Source organism: Aquarana catesbeiana, linkage group LG13 (genome assembly GCF_042186555.1).
Source record: "Aquarana catesbeiana isolate 2022-GZ linkage group LG13, ASM4218655v1, whole genome shotgun sequence".
Classification (NCBI taxonomy): Eukaryota; Metazoa; Chordata; class Amphibia; order Anura; family Ranidae; genus Aquarana; species Aquarana catesbeiana.
Genome location: NC_133336.1, coordinates 200,309,681 through 200,333,806, shown reverse-complemented (window position 1 = coordinate 200,333,806; position 24,126 = coordinate 200,309,681). Strand labels below are relative to the sequence as shown.

At 46.2% G+C, this 24,126-nt stretch overlaps 1 long non-coding RNA gene across 1 annotated transcript in view; it reads left to right on the top strand.

Annotated features, from left to right (window-relative positions):
* Window positions 1–1,324: 1,324 nt before the first annotated feature.
* LOC141117614 (uncharacterized) overlaps window positions 1,325–24,126 on the top strand; it is a 65,138-nt gene continuing 42,336 nt past the window's right edge. Inside the window, exon 1 of the long non-coding RNA XR_012237184.1 lies at window positions 1,325–1,791. This is a non-coding gene — a long non-coding RNA (uncharacterized lncRNA). The remainder of the gene's footprint in view (window positions 1,792–24,126) is intronic.

Genomic DNA, 24,126 nt, shown 5'->3' with positions numbered 1-24,126 from the left:
CCGCCGCATGACGATGTACGTCCAAACTTTGAAGGGGTATATCGTTGTTATGGCAGCAGCTAGCTGCCATAACCCCGGTATCCCCGTTTTTGTGCGGCGGCCGGCTTTCAGATAAAAGTGATCCCTGCGGCGGATTCGCCGCAAGATCACTTTTATCGGTGACGGGAGAGGGCCACCCCTCTACCGACGCCGATTGCATCCTTCTCCGTGCTGTGCCTGGAGATGAGTGAGGCTAAGATGGCGCCCACTCGTCTCCATGACACTGCTGGGCGGAAGCGACGTCAAAACGTCACTTCCGTCCACGCCTCTTAAAAGGCACATTTTTTTCAAATGTCATTTTTTTAAACTACATTTTTTTTTTTTTTTAATTGCATTTTAGTGTAAATATGGGATCTGAGGTCTTTTTGACCCCAGATCTCATATTTAAGAGGTCCTGTCATGCTTTTTTCTATTACAAGGGATGTTTAATTTCCTTGTAATAGGAATAAAAGTGACACAATTTTTTTTTTTAAACTGTGTAAAAATAAATAAAATAATGTAAAATAAATAATAAAAATAATAATTTTTTTTTTAAACCCCCCCCCCCTTCCCGACGAGAAGCGAACGCATACGCGAGTAGCTCCAGCATATGAAAAGAGTGGGCAAACCACACATGTGAGGTATCGCCACGACCGGTAGAGCGAGAGCAATAATTCTAGCCCTAGACCTCCTCTGTACCGCAAAACATGCAACCTGTAGAACTTTTTAAACGTCAGCTATGGAGATTTTTGAGGGGAAAAGTTTGACGCCATTCCACGAGCGGGCGCAATTTTGAAGCGTGACATGTTGGGTAAAAATTTACTTGGCGTAACATTATCTTTCACAATATAAAAAAAAAAAATCGGGCTAACTTTACTGTTGTCTTATTTTTTTATTCAAAAAAAGTGAATTTTTTCCAAAAAAAGTGCGCTTTTAAGACCGCTGCGCAAATACGGTGCAAAAAAAAGTATTGCAACGACTGCCATTTTATTCTCTAGGGTGCTGGAAGAAAAACATATATCATGTTTGGGGGTTCTAAGTAATTTTCTAGCAAAAAAACCTGTTTTAAACATGTAAACACCTAAAATCCAAAACGAGGCTGGTCCTTAAAGTGGTTAAAAAAAATAAATATTGCGGCCGGAATCCCCCTTTAAGTTTGTATCCAGGTCCTGAGTGTCGCTGTGCCTTGGTTGGTCTTGGCTGATTGGTTGCAGGGAGGGGCCGAGCTCTCTCACTCTAGGATCATATTACAAGGCCTCCTCTGCTATGCTTAGTATTCAGTGCATAGTGAACTGTTTCAAACGGATCAGTTCACTCGGATCAATCGATTCAATCAGTTCACTGAAAAGGATCGATTCAAAAGAACGATTCCTTCCTGAATTGGACATCACTAAATACGGCGTCTCGGTCTGCACGTGGACGGGGTTGTGCTTTTTAGCACGTAGAATAGAGTGCTGCCTGTGCTAAAACACTGTGTACAGGAGCACGCATCTGACATAGGCACACACCTACTGGCAGGAAGTCAAGCACGTCTCTGGAACTGATGGCTGGATTCCTCCACTGGATTGTGTGCTGGAAGTTCTTGTGAGTTACTGAAAGGTCCACTTAAAGCTCTTAAAGTTGTACAGTGAACATTTCCAGCATCGGTCTGCTTCTTCCAGCAATGAGAGAAACAAATGGCCACCGATAACTGGAGTCATCAAGCAGTATTTAAAGGTGGAGATTCGATCTATCCCTAAGAGATCGTTAAGGCGGTTTATACTCCTCATTGAGGTAAAAGCTCTGGGAGTCCTAAGTTCACTAAAAATGACGAAGATTTTGCACAGAAGAATCACAGAACACAAGAATTTATTAGGATGTTTTATTATAAGAATTGGTGTCACAGGATTTTTGTTGTATAATTTTGACACACCCAGGGGCAGACTGACCATTGAGCCACTCGGGCACTGCCCGAGGGCCCTGGGCCACTAGGGGGTCCCATCAGGGTTGCCAGCCTCAGTAAAAACAGGGACAGTATGTAAAAATCTGTGGTTTTTTTTTCTGTGTATACTGTGTGTACATGTATGTGTATACTGTGTGATTGTACACTGTGTGTGTGTGTATACTGTTTGGCCCCATAATTGCCCGGGGGTCCCATGATTGCCCGGGGGCCCCATGAGTTGTCAGTCCGCCCCTGGACACACCTGTTGAAAAGTTATTTAGCACTTGATTTATCACAGTTGATTTTTCACAATAATTTGTAGTGTAGGAAGTTGCACTGACCACTATTTATCTATATCCATTTTGTGAGCACTGTGTACACTTTAGGCTTAGCAGCATTTTTCACGTAGTTTTGTCACATAATTGATTTAGTTATTTGTTCACTTGGTAGCACAAAAGGATTATCCCACAATCTAATTGAACAGGCGTACCTAATAAAGTGGCCGGTGTGTGTGTGTATATATGTATATATACATGGGCGGACTGACCATTCGGGCACTGCCCAAGGGGCCCCATCAGGGTTGCCAGCCTCAATAAAACCAGGGACAATATGTAAAAATCTGTGTTTTTTAAAAAAATCCCAAGATTATAGCTGCACCACCTCTCCAGTACCTTTTTAGTGTGTGTATGTGTATACTGTGTGTGTATATTGTGTGTCCGTGTGTGTATACTGTATGTGTGTGTGTGTATACTGTGTGGCCCCATAATCTATTGCCTCGGGGCCCCATAATCTTCTTCTATTGCCCAGGGGCCCCATAATCTCCTGTTGCTTGGGGGCCCCATGAGTTGTCAGTCCGCCCCTGTGTATATATATATATATATATATATATATATATATATATATATATATATACACACACACACATTTGTCAAAGTATATATAATGACTTGTCAAAAACTTGACAATGCTTTGTCCACGGCTCCTGCATTGTCATCCTGTCACACCGGCTGCTGATGGAAAATACTTGTGGCTGTTTCAACACACAGTATGCAAGCATGTAGCCAGGAAGAGGCTGTCGGAGATCAGCAACACGTAGTTGTAGATGTAGCACCCTGGAGTTTAGGCAGGCATCTCATCCAGCATGGACACCATTAGGTACAGTAAGTGGTTTGTAGAACTACAAGAACCAGCCTGACTTGTTTGCTATATAATGACATTGCATCACCCAACATGGTCTGGTCTCTAGAACTACAAGAGCCAGCATACACTAGGGTACTTGGTATGATTATAGCATTTACAGATAACTAGGCTGAGGAACTACAAGAGCCAGCATGCCTTGTTTGCTGCGTAATGACATTGCATCATCCAGCATGGCCTGGGGTCCCTGATACTAGTAACACCAGGAGACATGTTTTCTGTAGAACTACAAGAGCCAGCATTCACCGGGGTACTTGGTCAACGTTGCCACATTTACAGATATGTAGTCTGTAGAACTACAAGAGCCAGCATTCACCGGGGTACTTGGTATGTTGGTATGATTGCAGCATTTACAGATAACAAGGCTGAAGAACTACAAGAGCCAGGATGGGTTGTTTGCTATATAAAGACATTGCACCATTCAGCACATGTGATCTGTAGAACTACAAGAGCCAACATGCCTTGTTTGCTACATAATGCCATTGCATGCCCCACAGCATGCTGCCGCAAGCATGTAGCCAGGAAGAGGCTGTCGGAGATCGGCAACACTTAGTTGTAGATGTAGCACCCTGGAGTTTAGGCAGGCATCTTATCCAGCATGGACACCATTAGGTACAGTAAGTGGTTTGTAGAACTACAAGAACCAGCCTGACTTGTTTGCTATATAATGACATTGCATCACCCAGCATGGTCTGGTCTCTAGAACTACAAGAGCCAGCATGCACTAGGGTACTTGGTACGATTATAGCATTTACAGATAACTAGGCTGAGGAACTACAAGAGCCAGCATGCACTAGGGTACTTGGTACGATTATAGCATTTACAGATAACTAGGCTGAGGAACTACAAGAGCCAGCATGCCTTGTTTGCTGCGTAATGACATTGCATCATCCAGCATGGCCTGGGGTCCCTGATACTAGTAACACCAGGAGACACGTTTTCTGTAGAACTACAAGAGCCAGCATTCACCGGGGTCCTTGGTAAACGTTGCCACATTTACAGATATGTAGTCTGTAGAACTACAAGAGCCAGCATTCACCGGGGTACTTGGTATGTTGGTATGATTGCAGCATTTACAGATAACAAGGCTGAAGAACTACAAGAGCCAGGATGGGTTGTTTGCTATATAAAGACAATGCACCATTCAGCATATGTGATCTGTAGAACTACAAGAGCCAGCATGCCTTGTTTGCTACATAATGCCATTGCATCACCCAGCATGGTCGTACCCCACAGCATGCTGCCTCTTGTATTTCTACAGACCACTTATCTTCTGCTGTCACTTACCAAGGACCCGAGACCACGTTGTTGGATGCAATGTTAGTGTATAGCAAGCAGGGCCGGCTGGCTCTTGTAGTTCTATAGCCAACGTATCTGTACATGCTGTAACTTGCATTAGGTACCCCAGTGATTGATGGTTCTTCTTATTCTGTTGATTGTTTATCACATGCCACCACTCCCCCCCCCCCCCCCCCCCCCAGTGCATGCTGGCTCTTGCAGTTCTTTATCCCATTTATCTCCTGCTGTCACCTGTACCAGGGACCATAGACCATGCTGGGTAATGCAATGTCATTATATAGCAAACAAGGCATGCTGGCTCTTGTAGTTCTTCACACTAGTTTGTACCAAGTACTCCAGTGCATGCTGGATCTTGTAGTTCTACAGACCACTAATCTCCTGGTGTCACTAGTATCAGGGACCCCAGACCATGCTGAGTGATGCAATGCCATTATATAGCAAACAAGGCAAGCTGGCTCTTGTAGTTCTTCAACCTAGTTATCTGTAAAGGCTATAATTATACCAAGTTCCCTAATGCATTCTGGCTCTTGTAGTTGTATAGACTAGTTTTCTTTGGATGCTGTCTCTTATGCCAAGAACCCTAGATCATGCTGGTTATTGTAGTTCTATAGACTAGATATCTGTAAGTGTTGCAGCGTTTACCAAGAACCCTAGTGAATGCTGGCTCTTGTAGTTCTACAGACAATGTCTCTCCTGGTGTTACTAGTATCAGGGACCCCAGACCATGCTGGATGATGCAATGCCATTATGTAGCAAACCAGGCATGCTGGCTCTTGTAGTTCTACAGATCAGTCCTATGCCTACATACGTTTTCTAGTAGGTGTCCCTCATTCCCATCTCACAATGTTTGGAGGTATGCTATGTAGCTTAAAGAGGAACTGCGGTCTGCTCACATAATTTGTAATAAAAATATCTTTGCCATTCTGAAGCTTCCCTCCAACCACTTTACATATTATTTTATATATACTGTGATTCTGTACTTGCCAAATATGCTGCAAAAATCTCCCTCCACTGAGTCTGGCTGCAACCATTTTCATACTTCCCAACAGTCCTGATTTTGACGGGACAATCCTGATTTTCGAACCTTCGTCACGATTTAAGCTTGTTCCGATTTATTTTTTCCGGATTTTGCTTTTGTCCCGGGAAGATCTTCTGGACACGGCTGCTACATGTGACCTCCAGACTGGGTTTCCATCCTCCCCAGCATGTCGCTGGTGCCCTTCCATGTTCCACCAGGCAGTGGTTAGTGTAGTGGATATTGTAGTAATTAGTGTAGTGGGTGTTGTAGTAATCAGTGTAGTGGACAGTGTAGTATAGTGGGTGTTGTAGTAATCAGTGTAGCGGGTGTTCGTAGTGTAGTGGGTAGTGTAGTATAGTGGGTGTTTTGGTAATCAGTGTAGTGTAGTGTAGTGTAGTGGGTGTTGTAGTAATCAGTGTAGTGTAGTGGGTGGGGTAGTGGGTGTTCGTAGTATAGTGGGTGTTGTAGTAATTAGCGTAGTGTAGTGGGTGTTGTAGTGTAGTTGGTTTTTGTAGTAATCAGTGTAGTGTAGTGGTAATCGGTGTAGTGGGTGGTGTAGTGGACAGTGTAGTATAGTGGGTGTTGTAGTAATCAGTGTAGTGGGTAGTGTAGTGGGTGTTGTAGTAATCAGTGTAGTGGGTGTTGTAGTAATCAGCATAGTGTAGTGGGTGTTGTAGTGATCAGTTACTGGGTAGCGTAGTGTAGTGGGTGTTCGTAGGGTAGTGGGTGTTGTAGTAATCAGTGTAGTGTAGTGGGTGGTGTAGTGTGGTGGGTGTTGTAGTAATCAGTGTAGTCGGTGGTGTAGTGGGTGTTGTAGTAATCAGCGTAGTGTAGTGGGTGGTGTAGTGTAGCGGGTGTTGTAGTAATCGGCGTAGTGTAGTGGGTGTTCATAGGGTAGTGGGTGTTGTAGTAATCAGTTTAGTGTAGTGGGTGGTGGTAATCAGTGTAGCATAGTGGGTGTTGTAGTAATCAGTGTAGTGGGTGGTGTAGTGGGTGTTGTAGTAATCAGTGTAGTGTAGTGGGTGGGGTAGTGGGTGTTCGTAGTATAGTGGGTGTTGTAGTAATTAGCGTAGTGTAGTGGGTGTTGTAGTGTAGTTGGTTTTTGTAGTAATCAGTGTAGTGTAGTGGTAATCGGTGTAGTGGGTGGTGTAGTGGACAGTGTAGTATAGTGGGTGTTGTAGTAATCAGTGTAGTGGGTAGTGTAGTGGATGTTGTAGTAATCAGTGTAGTGGGTGTTGTAGTAATCAGCATAGTGTAGTGGGTGTTGTAGTGATCAGTTACTGGGTAGCGTAGTGTAGTGGGTGTTCGTAGGGTAGTGGGTGTTGTAGTAATCAGTGTAGTGTAGTGGGTGGTGTAGTGTGGTGGGTGTTGTAGTAATCAGTGTAGTCGGTGGTGTAGTGGGTGTTGTAGTAATCAGCGTAGTGTAGTGGGTGGTGTAGTGTAGCGGGTGTTGTAGTAATCGGCGTAGTGTAGTGGGTGTTCATAGGGTAGTGGGTGTTGTAGTAATCAGTTTAGTGTAGTGGGTGGTGGTAATCAGTGTAGCATAGTGGGTGTTGTAGTAATCAGTGTAGTGGGTGGTGTAGTGGGTGTTGTAGTAATCAGCGTAGTGTAGTGGGTGTTGTAGTAATCAGCATAGTGTAGTGGGTGTTCGTAGGGTAGTGGGTGTTGTAGTAATCAATGTAGTGTAGTGGGTGGTATAGTGTAGTGGGTGCTGTAGTAATCAGTGTAGTCGGTGGTGTAGTGGGTGTTGTAGTAATCAGCGTAGTGGGTGGTGTAGTGTAGTGGGTGTTGTAGTAATCAGTGTAGTGTAGTGGGTGGTATAGTGTAGTGGGTGCTGTAGTAATCAGTGTAGTCGGTGGTGTAGTGGGTGTTGTAGTCTGGGGCTGCTGTCCCGTCATTTCCCTCTCCCCTTCTCCCCCTTTCCGTCTCCCCCTCTCCATCCCTCATTCATCTCAGACTCTAACCACACCCTATCGAGCCACGCCCATTTAAGCCACGCCCACTATGTCGCGTAAACCACGTCCATTTTTCGCCGCGCCGCACTTGTATATTTTCCTAAGCCACTCCTACAAATTAATGCCCCGCCCCTTAACTATTGTATGGCTCCACCTACATCCACAAAAGTGTCCCACATTTTTTTTTTACAATATTGGCAACTATGCATATCCCTGGTGTAAAGGAAGGGTTTATAGGATTGAGTTTCATTCAATCCTGGAGGATAAGCACTCAATCCAGAGGGTTTCTTGCTGGAGAATGAGTTTGTCCCACTCTCTGCCTCTTGGGTTTTTGGGGACAACGGCCAGAACAAAGAAAGAGACAGAGGATGTGTCAAATTTATGATAAAGAAAGATCTAAATCTAGATGCTGACTCATCTTGCCGTTGCCCGAATAGTACACAGTGCTGTATTTTGGCCCCCCTCTGCCTCCCGAGTCAGCCTATTCACTGCAGGAAGTTGCGAAGTTGCTGGCCGAGCGTCTCTCGCATGGAGCACACACAGCGTGTGCTCACAGTTCCCCCCTCCCCCTCCCCTTCCCATCTGCACAGACAGGAGAGAGAGAACTTGTCAGCATTGATCGCTCAGATTGTGTGTTCAGTGGACAGACTCAGCTACAGTCTGCATATCCTGGAGGGTGAGAATAAAATCCCCATCCTCTTCACTGTCTCTCCTTGAAAACCTCACACAGGATTTATCTGTGCTCAGACTTTGTTTCTCCTATCATCTCCCTGTTATCTGAAATACAGACTCTCTGATAATTAACCCTTTGTGTCCTTGCTGTGCTTTACTACTCTGCTCTAATGGACACATGTACACTGCTGCTTACATATATGGTTAACTCTTTACAGCTCAATATCTGCAGTCTGGTGCTTCTGGAATCAATGGCATTTAACACCTTAGTGTCTGCTGTATATGTGGTTAACCTTTCATAGCCCATTGTATCTCTAAGCCCTGGTTCACATCGATGCTACTTTGAAATCACATTATTTCATTTGAAGTAGCTTGATTTCAAAGTAGCAAGGTCAGCGCGATTTTAGGTGATACTTGATAGACGTTTGTGTGGCTTCATTCACAGAGGTCTATTGAAATCGCACCTGAAATCGGCAAAAGTAGTACAGAAACTACTTTTGCAAATCGGTGCGATGCTGCAAAATCAGTGTCGCACCGATTGAAACAGTGCCATTGCTTCCAATAGCCTGCAACTTTTCATGCGATTTGATCTCTCAAATCGCATGACAAGTTGCTCCAATGTGAACCTAGGCTTAGGCTCAGTTCACACTGGCTTTGATGGGCACTGATGAGGCTGCATTGATGGGCACTGACGAGGCTGCATTGATGGGCACTGACGAGGCTGCATTGATGGGCACTGATGAGGCTGCATTGATGGTCACTGATGAGGCTGCATTGATGGGCACTGACGAGGCTGCACTGATGAGCACTAATGAGGCTGCTTTAATGGGCACTGATGAGGCTGCTTTGATGGGCACTGATGAGGCTGCATTGATGGGCACTGACGAGGCTGCACTGATGAGCACTAATGAGGCTGCTTTGATGAGCACTGACGAGGCTGCTTTGATGGGCACTGACGAGGCAGCTTTGATGGGCACTGATGAGGCAGCATTGATGGGCACTGACGAGGCTGCTTTGATGGGCACTGACGAGGCTGCTTTGATGGGCACTGACGAGGCTGCTTTGATGGGCACTGACGAGGCTGCATTGATGAGCAATGACGAGGCTGCATTGATGGGCACTGACGAGGCTGCATTGATGGGCACTGACGAGGCTGCTTTGATTGGCACTGACGAGGCTGCTTTGATTGGCACTGACGAGGCAGCTTTGATGGGCATTGATGAGGCAGCATCATTGATGGGCACTGACGAGGCTACTTTGATGGGCACTGACGAGGCTGCATTGATGAGCACTGATGAGGCTGCATTGATGGGCACTGACGAGGCTGCATTGATGGGCACTGACGAGGCTGCTTTGATGGGCACAGATGAGGCTGCATTGCTGGGCACCGATGAGGCTGCATTGCTGGGCACCGATGAGGCTGCATTGCTGGGCACCGATGAGGCTGCATTGCTGGGCACCGACGAGGCTGCTTTGATGGGCACCGATGAGGCTGCTTTGATGGGCACTGATGAGGCTGCACTTGGTACCCACCTTTTAACCACTTCAATACTGGGCACTCTTACCCCCCTCCTTCCCAGACCAATTTTTAGCTTTCAGCGCTGTCACATTTTGAATGACAATTGTGCGGTCATGCAACACTGTACTCAAATTACATTTTTATCATTTTTTTCACACAAATAGAGCTTTTCTTTGGTGGTATTTAATCACCGCTGGGATTTTTATTTTTTACGCTACAAATAAAAAAAGACCGAAAATTTTCCAAAAAAAAAGCATTTTTCTTAGTTTCTGTTATAAAATTTTGCAAAGAAGTATTTTCTTTTGATAAATTTTGACCAAAAATGATGCTGCTACATTTCTTTGGTAAAAATAACCCAAATCAGTGTTTATTTGGTGTTGGCAGTGATGGGGGACAGACAGATGTTTTATGGGGACACAGACATGTGTATGGGGACAGGGGTGACAGTGGTGCTTGGTGTACTATTTGTGGGGTGATCTATAACAGCTCTCTGTGTAAAATCATCCTCACACAGAGAGCTGTCACAGATCTGCAGATTCCCCCCCCCCCCACGCACTGAGCTGGGCGGGGAGAACTGTCACAGAGACATGCGTTTCATTTTACTCATATGTTGATTAATCCCTATTTCCTGCCCTGTATTGTATAGGGTTGTAGAGCAATTTTTCTGAGAGACCTCTTACTACGACTCAACCACTCCACGTATCTAGTAACCACTGGATGTATATTGTTATTACTACAATTATTGCACATTTTCTATGTGGTATTTATGTATTAGAGGAGATACAAGAGTCTGTGAGGTCACTCAAATATGTTTTTTATTTTGTGTTTGTATACAATGGTTTTAACTTTATCCAATTAAAAACTCAAATTTTTTACAAATTTACACATGCGCCTACAAAGTCCATACCTTTATCTTACTTTCTGGGAGCATGAAATTGTTCAAAATGTCTTGGTATGCTGACGCCTTAAGAGTTCCCTTCACTGGAACTAAGGGGCTGAGCCCAACCCCTGAAAAACAACCCCACACCATAATCCCCCCTCCACCAAATGATTTGGACCAGTGTACAAAGAAAGGTCCATAGACATGGATGAGCGAGTTTGGGGTGGAGGAACTTGACTGGCCTGCACAGAGTCCTGACCTCAACCCGATAGAACACCTTTGGGGTGAATTAGAGCGGAGACTGTGAGCCAGGCCTTCTCGTCCAACATCAGTGCCTGACCTCACAAATGTGCCTCTGAAAGAATGGTCAAACATTCCCATAGACACACTCCTAAACCTTGTGGACAGCCTTTCCAGAAGAGTTGAAGCTGTTATGTCTGCAAAGGGTGGGCCAAGTCAATATTGAACCCTACAGACTAAGACTGGGATGTCATTAAAGTTCATGTAAAGGCAGGCGTACCAATACTTTTGACAATATAGTGTGCACAGTCAGGTCCATAAATATTAGGACATTGACACTATTCTAATCTTTTTGGCTCTATACACCACCACAATGGATTTGAAATGAAACAAACAAGATGTGCTTTAACTGCAGACTTTCAGCTTTAATTTGAGGGTATTTACATCCAAATCAGGTGAACGGTGTAGGAATTACAACAATTTATATATGTGTCTCCCACTTTTTAAGGGACCAAAAGTAATGGGACAATTGGCCTCTCAGCTGTTCCATGGCCAGGTGTGTGTTATTCCCTCATTATCCCATTTACAAGGAGCAGATAAAAGGTCCAGAGTTCATTTCAAGTGTGCTATTTGCATTTGGATTCTGCTGCTGTCAACTCTTAATATGAGATCCGAAGAGCTGTCACTATCAGTGAAGCAAGCCATCATTAGGCTGAAAAAAACAAAACAAACCCATCAGAGAGATGGCAAAAACATTAGGTGTGGCCAAATCAACTGTTTGGAACATCCTTAAAACGAAAGAACGCACCGGTGAGCTCAGCAACACCAAAAGACCCGGAAGAACACAGAAAACAACTGTGGTGGATGACCAAAGAATTATTTCCCTGGTGAAGAAAACACCCTTCACAACAGTTGGCCAGATCAAGAACACTCTCCAGGAGGTAGGTGTATGTGTGTCAAAGTCAACAATCAAGAGAAGACTTCACCAGAGTGAATACAGAGGGTTCACCACAAGATGTAAACCATTGGTGAGCCTCAAAAACAGGAAGGCCAGATTAGAGTTTGCCAAACAACATCTAAAAAAGCATTCACAGTTCTGGAACAACATCCTATGAACAGATGAGACCAAGATCAACTTGTACCAGAGTGATGGGAAGAGAAGAGTATGGAGAAGGAAAGGAACTGCTCATGATCCAAAGCATACCACCTCATCAGTGAAGCATGGTGGTGGTAGTGTCATTCTGGGTCTTTTGGTGTTGCTGAACTCACCGGTGCGTTCTTTCTTTTTAAGGATGTTCCAAACAGTTGATTTGGCCACACCTAATGTTTTTGCTATCTCTCTGATGGGTTTGTTTTGTTTTTTTCAGCCTAATGATGGCTTGCTTCACTGATAGTGACAGCTCTTTGGATCTCATATTGAGAGTTGACAGCAACAGATTCCAAATGCAAATAGCACACTTGAAATGGACTCTGGACCTTTTATCTGGGATATAAATGGGATAATGAGGGAATAACACACACCTGGTCATGGAACAGCTGAGCAGCCAATTGTCCCATTACTTTTGGTCCCTTAAAAAGTGGGAGGCACATATAGAAACTGTTGTAATTCCTACACTGTTCTTCTGATTTGGATGTAAATACCCTCAAATTAAAGTTGGAAGTCTGCAGTTAAAGCACATCTTGTTTGTTTCATTTCAAGTCCATTGTGGTGGTGTATAGAGCCAAAAAGATTAGAATTGTGCCGATGTCCCAATATTTATGGACCTGACTGTATGTGTGTGTGTGTGTGTGTGTGTCTATAGATATAGGAACACACACACACGTGTGTTTGAGCTTTTGGGTGCAAACCCTGATGCAATAGGCTGCGCACACCTATGGATACAGTATAACTGCCACACTTGGTTTGAGACAGATCTCACAAGCAGTGCTGGGGCAAGATCATCCAGTGCCCAGGGCAAAGATGGCAAATTGCGCCCCCCCCATAATGTGCAAGCTCATGAGAAGAGAGCACAGCCCGCACCTCGTGGACTGACAGAACTAGTGAAGCCAATGTCACTACTCCTGTCAACCCTATAGTAGAAGGAACTTGCGGCACCCCCATCTCTACAATACATGCTGCGCCCAGGGCAGCCATCCCTTCTGTCCACCCCTTGTCCCGGCCTGCTCACAAGTTCATGGTTTGGTCAAATTCCGTATTTATCACTGGGCATTTGCAATCCATCAATGCACTGCATAGCTTTTGCCCCGTCAGATGAATCTCGAATAGTGATGTACAGTATAATGATGAAAAACTAAGTAGTATCACTATTTTTTTTCTATTAGGCCTCATGTACACTGCTGCTGGTAAACGGACGTTCGGAGGCAGTTGGATGCTTTTTTCAGCTGCCCCTGAACTTATCCAATGTTATCCTATGTGTACATGTACATAGGTTCGTTTAAAGTGGTGTTCTGGCCGAAATTATACTTTTTAAATAAAAATACCCCAATAATACACAAGCTTAATGTATTCTAGTAAAGTTAGTCTGTAAACTAAGGTCTGTTTTGTTAGTTTATAGCAGTAGTTTGTTATTTTATAAACTTACAGCAGGCCGTGGCCATCTTAAGTGTGGGCATCTGAAGCCAGACTGTATTTCTTCCTGGATCTCATCCTTGCAGATCTCGCACATGCTCAGTGCAGCACAAGCAGTGTAATAGGTTTCAGGTCAGGTTTCCATAGCAATGGCAGTGTCAGAGGAAGTTGCCGCCCCTTCCCAGAAGGCATTGCAAACAGGAAATGATGTGATGGGCCACAGCCAGGGAGGAGGAAGTGAAAAATGAATACAGCAGATATACAGTAGGTGCTGAGAAAAAAAAAATTTAAATATCCAATTCGTTTACAGTGCACAGTTTAGTGAGGGATGCTGAAGAGTTGTAAAAGTGGGTGGAACTCCACTTTAATGTCGTTTTTAGGCAGTTGCGTTTAGAGGCAAAAACAATTAGTTCAGACGACAAAGTTTTGACGGTTCAGACGCCAAATGTGTCTAAATGCGGCTAAAAGCGGTACCAGTGTTTAGCCGCGTTTTTGTTTAGAAGTGTTTTTAAAGGTGCCCTATTTTTTTTTACATTACAAAACTTAAAAATGATAGCAAATGATGAAAAAAACACTAAAAAAATATTTTAGAAACTTGTAATTGCTTGCTATGCTTCATAGACCATTTATATACCCCTAATGAGCCCATGATCCAATCCAATATACCTCTAACGTTGCAGTTAGCCAAAGTAGAATTGGAATTTGACCCATATGTTGTTAGATTTGAACCAGATGACCCCACCATTGAGCTTGACCACCGACTTGATCAAACATAGTTGCGTGAAATGTAATATCTGGCTTTTTTAAGGCTTCAGGCTTTCTAAGGGTGTAAATTTTTGATTTCACTCTTCACTGCCTATCACAATTTCGGAGGCCATGGAATGCCCAGGTGGCACAAAACCCCCCCAAATGACCCCATTTTGGAAAGTAGACACCCCAAGCTATTTGCTGAGAGGTATAGTGAGTATTTTGCAGATTTTGCTTTTTGTCACAAAGTTTTGAAATTTGAAAAAAGAAAAAAAAAATATATTTTTCTTTTCTTTCTTCATTTTCAAAAACAAATGAGAGCTGCAAAATACTCACCATAAAAAAAAAAGTTTGTCATTTTCCCGCAACTTGTGGCAAAATATAAAATATTCCATGAACTCACCATGCCTCTCAGCAAATAGCTTGGGGGTGTCTACTTTCCAAAATGGGGTCATTTGGGGGGGTTTTGTGCCATCTTCGCATTTTATGGCCTTCAAAACTGTGATAGGTAGTGAGGAGTGAAATCAAAGATCTACGCCCTTAGAAATCCTGAAGGCGGTGATTGGTTTTCGGGGGCCCGTACGCGGCTAGGCTCCTAAAAAGTCCCACACATGTGGTATCCCCATACTCAGGAGAAGCAGCTAAATGTATTTTGGGGTGTAATTCCACATATAACCATGGCATGTGTGAGCAATATATCATTTAGTAACAACTTTTTGTATTTTTTTTTGTCATTATTCAATCACTTGGGACAAAAAAAATAAATATTCAATGGGTTCAACATGCTACATGTCTACTTTCCAAAATGGGGTCATTTGGGTGGGTTTTGTACTGCCCTGCCATTTTAGCACCTCAAGAAATGACATAGGCAGTCATAAACTAAAAGCTGTGTAAATTCCAGAAAATGTACCCTAGTTTGTAGACGCTATAACTTTTGCGCAAACCAATAAATATACGCTTATTGACATTTTTGTTTGTGGCGACTTCAGACTGTGGGCTTAGTGTGGCCGAGTGCGGGGTGTACCAAGATGGCCGTGACGGAACGTCACTTCCATTAAGAAATCTGACGGGTCGCCTAATCTGACGGGACACAGGCATGCAGGAAGGTGTAGCTGAAAAAGCCCCTCTTCCCCTTCTGAAGACTCCTGTGATATATTATTATTTTATTTTGGCCTAGGCCAGAAACCAGGAGCTGTTTGGTAAAATATATTTAAAAAAAAGGTTAAAATAGTAATTATAGTGTACTTTGCTATTTACTCACTAACGCTAGCAGCATAAGGATAACAAATAGTTAATGTTGATTGCGAGAGTTTAGTTTCCCTTTTGGCTGTGAAATCACTGAAACGAACTAGGAAAACACTGTTGAAGAAGCAGGCATAGGCGAGGGAGAAAGTTTTACTCTAGGAAGGAAAAAATTTCTACAATGATGAGTGGACAGTTAATCTTTAATCACTTTGATTGGATTGGGCTAAATCATGGACTATGAATGCTCATCTTTTTTACTGCATGCCTAAGGAGAGACATTCTCACAACAAAGACAGGAGGAATCTGCATGTTGAAACAGTATCCTGAACAATGTCAGTTATGTCATGCTTAGCGTAAAGTTGTTAGTATTGGACACCGGGAAACATGACCCTCACTATAGGTGGATGAGGGGTGCACTTTTGTAGCACCCTGTAGTTTAGGCAGGGATGCTCCTCACAAATTTACTTGCCAGGAGTAGTTATACTGGTTGATTGTTAGGGATCCATTGATTTCTCCCTAAGTTTGGCCTTGTTGTACTTTTCTTTACTACCACTAGCTGGCTGGGAACTTGGTGGTACTAGATATGAGAAGGACAACCCAAGGTCAGGTTATGGGTATATGGGGTATCTCAGCCAATGGACAGGGGTTTTCTTGAATCCCTTGGCCTGCTGGGAGAGCCTATATATTTGGGGGAGTCAGCTGATCTATGTTCTGTGCCACCCGGATGGCTGTCTGGGTGGACATGTGTCGTGTGCCCCGGGCTGCTAGGCCAGAGATTGGGCCTTTCCCGGGGTCGTCTGGCTGCTAGGATGTGTGAGGGCCTATTCAGAAGCAGGAGAGCAGAGCAAGGTTGTCATCTGGGATGTTCCTTGTCTGTCACCCGGGAGCTGTGATGCGCTCTGTGTGCCTGCCCTTTTCCCTCTCCTTCCACCCTGGCTGGGGCAGGGGGATTGGGCGGCTGCCCTCAGCCAATCGGCGTTACGCACTGTGCTCCATGCGTGGCGCCCAATTGGGCGTCATGGCGGGAGAGCGCGTTTTCCATCCCTGGCCGACTCAGCTGGGGATGCTGGCATCAGTTATGGGCTGGGGCCCCACCCCGCATTTGCTGTGCATGTGTGATGTTGGTGGGAACCCCCGTGCAGGTGGGGCGTATATAAGGCATGTCCCTGAACACAGTTCCTTTAGCTGCGCACATGTAGACGCTGCAATCTGTAGCTGTACTTTGCCTACATGCATACACCTAAGGTAACTACCCAGCGACTCCATATATTGTTGCTTAGTATGCCACTTTTTTCTGGGTCTCTACATAAGCCTTTTGATCTCTAATGGATATCTTATTTATCCACTGTAGACCCCACTGGCTGCTATCACTCCTGCTCACCACTTCGATACAATATGGAGATTGGCAAACTGTGCTTTGGGGGTGCTGCCTGTGTGCCCAGCCATTAAGGGGCTTCAGAACACCTCACCTCCCGGGACAGACACCCCTGGGCCCTGGCCCCTTACTTACCATATGCCGCTGTGGTCTGCTGTATGTAAGTACCCGGGATTGACAATTCTGTTCTCTCCTGTTGCGCCCATCCAATATTAGACTTTACTATATTTCATTTTTTGTAGATACTATGTAGCATCCATCCTAGAGGAAGTGTTTTAACATGAAACGTGTCAGTCTTTCAGGATGTATCATCATGCTTCAACAGCAATCATCTAGAACCACAACCTTTCATTTCTACTAACACAATCTACACTCCTGTTTATCCAATATTACCATTTGTTGCCAATATGTGTTTTATATGTGTTTATGCATGCATTTTTACAGTATTACTATGTCTGCATTATCGTGTGTTGTTATATGTATATATTAATGCATATTCATGCTGTCCATGCCATTCATACATGGTTTTTCATATGACACTACCCTTTTATATGACATGTACCACTGTAACATATTTACATTTATATGTTAATAAACATGTTCACATATCTTTTAAACCACAACCAGTCATTAGCCTCATTCATAGTCCCAATTTCTCCCTTTTTATTTACCTGAACCCGGGATGAAGGCACATACATTTATTCGCCTCATCTAAAGTCCCAAATCTCCCCTTTTATACTCACAAATTTACTTGCCAGGAGTAGTTATCCTGGATTGTTAGGGATCTAATGATTTCTCCCTAAGTTTGGCCTTGCTGTACTTTTCTCTTCTAGCACTAGGTGGCCGAGCACTTGGTGGTACTAGATATGAGAAGGACAACCCAAGGTCAGGTTATGGATATGTGGGTATCTCCGCCAATGGGCAAGGGTTTTCTTGAATCCCTTGGCCTGCTGGTAGAACCTATATATATTTGGATGGAGTCAGTTGATCTATGTTCTGTGCCACCCGGACGGCTGTCTGGGTGGACGTGTGTCGTGAGCTCCGGGCTGCTAGGCCGGAGATTGGGCCTATCCCGGGGCCGTCTGGCTGCTAGGATGTGTGAGGGCCTATTCAGAAGCAGGAGAGCAGAGCAAGGTTAGGATTGCGGCTTGAAGTCCAACCAGAAGTGACGGTTCTGCCGGCCGGAGAACCTGTCATGGTCTGAGGTAGAGGGGAAGCTGTCACTACTAAGGGACCAACCACCTTTACCAGGGACCACAGTGAGCAACTGAAGCAAGTACCAGTTCATTATTCTCACCGAACGGGCACAGTGGAGAATTGGGAAACTTCAGGCGGTAATCAAGTCAGGGACCCAACCTGCAGAGGAGACGCTTGCAGAGCAGCCTTTGTGTGTCAAGCCAAGGACTGAGCCGGTCAGCAGGGGTGACGCTTGAGAAGTATCTGGAGTGCCAAGCTAGGGACCCAGCAGAGAGGTGGGGGTGACGCTTAGGGTAGATACCATTGTAAAGATTGGAGGAGCTCAAGGGATTCAGAGTTAGTGAATCGGAGGGTCTAGTGAGAGACCGGGAGCTCAGTGGGCTAAAGAACTACAAAGAGAAGGTCAGAGGTGTAGAGGGGTCAGAGTGCTGAGGGGATATCTAGGGTGTTGAGCGGTCAGAGTGCTGGGGGGGGGGGATATCTGGGGTATTGGGGAGTCAGAGTATTGGGGGATATCTGGGGTGTAGAGGGGTCTGAGTGCTGGGGGGATATCTGGGGTGTAGAGGGATCAGAGTGCTGGGGGGATATCTGGGGTCTAGAGGGATCAGAGTGCTGGGGGGATATCTGGGGTGTAGAGAGGTCAGGGTGCTGGGGGGATATCTAGAGTGTAGAGGGGTCAGAGTGCTGGGGGGATATCTGGGGTGTAGAGGGGTCAGAGTGCTGGGGGGATATCTAGGGTGTAGAGGGGTCAGAGTGCTGGGGGGATATCTGGGGTGTTGAGGGGTCAGAGTGCTGGGGGAATATTTAGGGTGTAGAGGGGTCAGAGTGCTGTGGGGATATCTAGGGTGCAGAGGGGTCAGAGAGTGCTGTCGAGATATCTGGGGTGTAGAGTAATCAGAGTGGTGGGGGGATATCTAGAGTGTAGAGGGATCAGAGTGCTGGGGGGATATCTGGGGTGTAGAGGGGTCAAAGTGCCGGGGGGGATATCTGGGGTGTAGAGGGGTCAGAGTGCTGGGGGGATATCTGGGGTGTTGAGGGGTCAGAGTGCTGGGGGGATATCTGGGGTGTAGAGGGGTCAGAGTGCTGTGGGGATATCTAGGGTGTAGAGGGGTCAGAGAGTGCTGGGGGAATATTTAGGGTGTAGAGGGGTCAGAGTGCTGTGGGGATATCTAGGGTGTAGAGGGGTCAGAGAGTGCTGGGGGGATATCTGGGGTGTAGAGGGATCAGAGTGCTGGGGGGATATCTAGAGTGTAGAGGGATCAGAGTGCTGGGGGGATATCTGGGGTGTAGAGGGGTCAGAGTGCTGGGGGGATATCTGGGGTGTAGAGGGGTCAGAGTGCTGTGGGGATATCTAGGGTGTAGAGGGGTCAGAGTGCTGGGGGTGATATCTGGGGTGTAGAGGGGTCAGAGTGCTGGGGGGATATTTAGGGTGTAGAGGGGTCAGAGTGCTGGGGGGATATTTAGGGTGTAGAGGGGTCAGAGTGCTGTGGGGATATCTAGGGTGTAGAGGGGTCAGAGAGTGCTGGGGGGATATCTGGGGTGTAGAGGGATCAGAGTGCTGGGGGGATATCTAGAGTGTAGAGGGATCAGAGTGCTGGGGGGATATCTGGGGTGTAGAGGGGTCAGAGTGCTGGGGGGGGATATCTGGGGTGTAGAGGGGTCAGAGTGCTGGGGGGATATCTGGGGTGTAGAGGGGTCAGAGTGCTGGGGGGATATCTGGGGTGTAGAGGGGTCAGAGTGCTGGGGGGATATCTGGGGTGTAGAGGGGTCAGAGTGCTGTGGGGATATCTAGGGTGTAGAGGGGTCAGAGAGTGCTGGGGGGATATCTGGGGTGTAGAGGGGTCAGAGTGCTGGGGGGGGATATCTTGGGTTTAGAGGGGTCAGAGTGCTGGGGTTTTTTTTGAGGTGTAGATGGGTCAGTGTTGGGGGGATATCTGGGGTGTAGAGGGATCAGAGTGCTGGGGGGGGATATCTTGGGTGTAGAGGGGTCAGAGTGCTGGGGGGGGATATCTGGGGTGTAGAGGGGTCAGAGTGCTGGGGGGGATATCTGGGGTGTAGAGGGGTCAGAGTGCTGGGGGGATATCTGGGGTGTAGAAGGGGTCAGAGTGCTGGGGGGGATATCTGGGGTGTAGAGGGGTCAGAGTGCTGGGGGGATATCTGGGGTGTAGAGGGGTCAGAGTCCTGGGGGAATATCTGGGGTGTAGAGGGGTCAGAGTGCTGGGGGGATATCTGGGGTGTAGAGGGGTAAGAGTGCTGGGGGGATATTTAGGGTGTAGAGGGGTCAGAGTGCTGGGGGGATATTTGGGGTGTAGAGGGGTCAGAGTGCTGGGGGGATATCTGGGGTGTAGAGGGGTCAGAGTGCTGGGGGGATATCTAGGGTGTAGAGGGGTCAGAGTGCTGGGGGGATATCTGGGGTGTAGAGGGGTCAGAGTGCTGGGGGATATCTGTGGTGTAGAGGGGTCAGAGTGCTGGGGGGATATCTGGGGTGTAGAGGGGTCAGAGTGCTGGGGGGATATCTGGGGTGTAGAGGGGTCAGAGTGCTGGGGGGATATCTGGGGTGTAGAGGGGTCAGAGTGCTGGGGGGATATCTAGGGTGTAGAGGGGTCAGAGTGCTGGGGGGATATCTGGGGTGTAGAGGGGTCAGAGTGCTGGGGGATATCTGTGGTGTAGAGGGGTCAGAGTGCTGGGGGGATATTTAGGGTGTAGAGGGGTCAGAGTGCTGGGGGGATATTTAGGGTGTAGAGGGGTCAGAGTGCTGTGGGGATAGCTAGGGTGTAGAGGGGTCAGAGAGTGCTGGGGGGATATCTGGGGTGTAGAGGGATCAGAGTGCTGGGGGGATATTTAGGGTGTAGAGGGGTCAGAGTGCTGGGGGGATATTTAGGGTGTAGAGGGGTCAGAGTGCTGGGGGGATATCTGGGGTGTAGAGGGGTCAGAGTGCTGGGGGGATATCTGGGGTGTAGAGGGGTCAGAGTGCTGGGGGATATCTGTGGTGTAGAGGGGTCAGAGTGCTGGGGGGATATTTAGGGTGTAGAGGGGTCAGAGTGCTGTGGGGATATCTAGGGTGTAGAGGGGTCAGAGAGTGCTGGGGGGATATCTGGGGTGTAGAGGGATCAGAGTGCTGGGGGGATATCTGGGGTGTAGAGGGGTCAGAGTCCTGGGGGAATATCTGGGGTAGAGGGGTCTGAGTGCTGGGGAATATCTGGGGTGTAGAGGGGTCAGAGTGCTGGGGGGATATTTAGGGTGTAGAGGGGTCAGAGTGCTGGGGGGATATCTGGGGTGTAGAGGGGTCAGAGTGCTGGGGGGATATCTAGGGTGTAGAGGGATCAGAGTCCTGGGGGAATATCTGGGGTGTAGAGGGGTCAGAGTGCTGGGGGGGATATCTGAGGTGTACAAATTCACAGTTAAGATGCCCAACAATAATTTTTAGGATTTCTTTCCTTTTACACTGGGGCTGTTTTCAGGCGCTTTAGTGCTGGAAATAGCCTCTGCGGGAGCTGGTGTGGTGTGAGGGAGAGGTTCAAAACAAGTCTCAAATTTATCGGCTCCAGCAGCTGCTTCATCACCCAGGATGTGTCTGGCTGAGCTGTCCAGGTATCCAAAAAGAAAAACCTGTTTAACTGCTTATAACATGCAGTGGCGGCTGGTGCTCCATCGGCAGACAGACCTGACCACGGATTCCATGTTATTTAGTAAGAGGCAGAGTGAGGAAATTGGAAGGTATGGCTAAACTATCCAGTGAAGCAGGCCCTTGCACTACATAGCGCCCCCCGTGGAGGCGTGCATTGCGGCGATCGGTGGTGCGTTATGTCAGTCTGACACACCGATCTCTGTAAAGAGCCTCCGATGTTCTCGATGTTGACAGGAAGAGCCGTTGATCAGCTTTTCCTCACTCGCGTCTGACAGACGCAAGTAGAGGAGAGACGATCGGCGGCTCTCCTGACAGGGGGGGGGTCTGAGCTGATTGTTTATCAGTGCAGCCCCCCCTCAGATGCCCACACTAGACCACCAGGGAAGCCCCCAGCATGTGGATGGCCAGGTATATCCCCCATGGCTATCCACATGTAAAAAATATGCCCAAAATATGCCAATCAGTGCCCACAAATTGAAGAAGAAAACGTACTTATTTACAAAAAAAGTAACAGAAACAAAGAAAAACTTGTTTTTTTTCAAAATTTTTGGCCTTTTTTTATTTGTTGTGCAAAAAAGAAAGCTCTATTTGTGGAAACAAAATGATAAAAAATTTGTTTGGGTACAGTGTAGCATGACCGCACAATTGTCATTCAAATTGCGACAGCGCTGAAAGCTGAAAATTGGCCTGGGTAGGAAGGTGTCTAAGTGCCTGTTATTGAAGTGGTTAATAGAGGTGAGAGGCTGGGAGAATCATGTGGCGCACCACAGATTGACGATGATTGGAGGAATTTGAAACCAATCATTTTCTGCACATGCACTTTTGTTTTCTCTGCATGAACTGTTATATGAAGCTTGCACTTGTTGGACTATGCACTTTAACTCATTTAATTAGGCGGCTTTCTTGCACTTTTCTGCCCTGTGTGCAATTTTTTTCAATTTAAGCGACTTTTTTCACTTTATGCGATTTATTTATTTATTTATTTTTCATGCTATGTGATTTTCCTCATTTTTATGTGCTTTATGAGTTTTATTGGATCCACTGACTGTATTTTTACATTTTTGGACTTATTTATGTGATTTTTATTTTTTTTATTCATGCGACTTTTTTTTTTCACTATATGCAATTTTTTTTCTATTTTTTTATTTTTTGTACTTTTATGCACTTTATGAGTTGTATTGGATTTATTGAATGTATTTTCACTCATTATCCTGTTAGCCACTTGATGTCACATTGAAGAATTGTCATTAGCTACACATTTCAGTCACATTATTTTTGTGATATTTGATTTATATTCACAGTTTAGTTAGCACCACATATTTATTTTATTTGTATTGCTTTTTTGTGTGGGAACACTTTTTATATGTTTGGCGGCTTCTCTCATCCTTAATTTATTTTCTTTTTTTCACTTTGGTTTTGCACACTTATTCCCCCCCTTCTTTTCAGCCTCTAAGCGCCTGAAAACCACCTCCCATTCATTCAAGTGTGAATTTTCACATTGGGGCGGTGCGCTTGCGGAAGGTTCCAAAAAGTCCTGCAAGCAGCATCTTTGGGGTGAGTTGGGAGCGCTGGATTTAGCACTCCCAAAATGCCCTGCTCATTGGAATAAATGGGCAGCACTTCCCAAAGCACCTGAAAAGCGATTCAGAAGCGCCACAACACCGGACTTTACAACTCTATGGTGTTAAAAGCGCCCCGCTAGCGGGCGAAAAAGTGCCGCTAAAACCCCTTTCACACTGGGGCCGTGGCCGCGTTCGCGGTAAAGCATTGCTCATTTTAGCGGCGCTTTATTGCTGTTTAAGCACCACTTTTTGGCCGATAGCGGGGCGCTTTTAACATCAAAGAAGGGGTTAAAACTCCCATGTTGCTGCACTTCTGAAGTGCTTTTCAGGTGCTTCAGAAGCACTGCCCATTCATTCCAATGGGCAGGGGTGTTTTGGGAGCGCTAAATACAGCGATCCAAAACCGCCCCAAAGATGCTGCTTGCAGGATTCTTTGGAACGTCCCGCAAGCGCACCGCCCCCCAGTGCTAAAGGTCACACTTGATTGAATGGTGGCGGTTTTCAGTCGCTTAGCAGAGGCTATTTCCAGCGCTAAAGCGCCTGAAAATCGCCCCAGTGGGGGTCTTAAACAGCGGTACATCGTGGTTCGCATTGGATGCCGATGTGGTTTACAGCAGGGGTCCTGTGTGTCCTGGTTCGCTGTTTTAGGTCCAATTTCAGCCTGAATTTTGGGCTGAATTCGCACCTGAAATGGACCAAAAGATGCACAGGGCTCCTGTGCAAATTCACACCGGAGCCACATCGGGAAATATGTGAGCCAGTCAGTCCATAGAGAGCCAGTCACATTCTCCTGCTAGTGAACCCAGTGAACACGGCCGTGGCCCCAGTGTGAAAGGGGTCTTATGCCGCGTACACTCAACCGGTTTTCCCATCAGAATAAACTCTGAAGGTTTCTCCGACGGAACTCCGACGGAATTCCATTCCAGCGGTCTTGCCTACACACGGTCAATCCAAAGTCCGACCGTCCAGAACGCGGTGACGTACAACACGTACGTCAGGACTAGAAAAAGGACGTTCAATAGCCAGTAGTCAAGCTTCCGTCTCGTACTTGCTTCAGAGCATGCATCGTTTTTGGTCCGTCGGA